Raw genomic sequence first — 1,076 nt, forward strand, 5'->3', positions numbered from 1 at the left:
TATGCAGGTAAGCAGCACCGCTTCTCTCCAATGAAGGATTATTTTGACATAATTCAAATTAGAGATGTGAGTTAAAAGTTAATATGTGTGATGACTGTTGTATTTGGTGTGATACAACTCAATAGTAACACGAGGAACGTGTTCACCCTGCTCTGGTGCACTGGTTGGTAGCAGTGATTTTAGCAGCTACGCATATTTACTGGTATATCACCTTCCTTTCTTCCCCTTGGAAGGCTCAGAAGTCATCGTAGGATGTCACATTAGAAATGTTTTGGTTCTTTTGTTGTTTATCCTCATCATTCAGACTGATAAATTCACCTCTCTGACAAATAATTGACATTTTAGTCTGCATCCTCTGGGTTTTATTTCCCATTTGACATAAACTTCAGATAAAAAGTATTTGTTATCATTTCTAAATTAAAACTACTGGTCACTTCATTACTTCCTTTTTGTCCTTACTCTTTGATATGAGATTGGAAGGCTCTGCTCATTGTGCTATCGAGCACAAACAGGCAGGGTTTGTGACTGCACGCATTCCCCCGGTGCTCTTCAGTATAAACTTCGAGCCAAAATATTCTTTTACATTAAAACCGTACTTTTTCATCAGTATCAGTCTTTCATTTTTCATTGTTTGGGAATTTAGAGAGGAAATCAGATTTCTTGACCACAGTAAAGTGAGTTCATCAGTGTTGAAGCAGCATTTTTCTGCAAGTGGTGGTGATGTGAGATTGGACAATTTTGTCTCAGTAGGATGGTAAGCTTCTTCAAAAGATCATCCATCCCCCAAAACAAACAGAAGGGTTTCTGTAGTCTATATTGTGTTTCAGAACCTAGCTCTGAAGGGAAGAAGAAATAAGAATGTTTCTATGAGAACTATGTGGACACTGATTGGAAGGCAGACGTCAGCTGAAATAATAGCACTGAGGAAAAAAAAGTCTGAACATGCTGATATTTTTATAAAAAAAAAAAAAGACAATACTTTCTTTTGTGTTCTGCCTTTGAGCTTATTTTGAAAGTTTAAGAAATACACAAGAAATAAGAATTAGCAAGTTGTGATCTTCTGTGATCCCAGAACT

The sequence above is a fragment of the Meleagris gallopavo genome, chromosome 1, assembly GCF_000146605.3.
Source record: "Meleagris gallopavo isolate NT-WF06-2002-E0010 breed Aviagen turkey brand Nicholas breeding stock chromosome 1, Turkey_5.1, whole genome shotgun sequence".
Taxonomy (NCBI): Eukaryota; Metazoa; Chordata; class Aves; order Galliformes; family Phasianidae; genus Meleagris; species Meleagris gallopavo.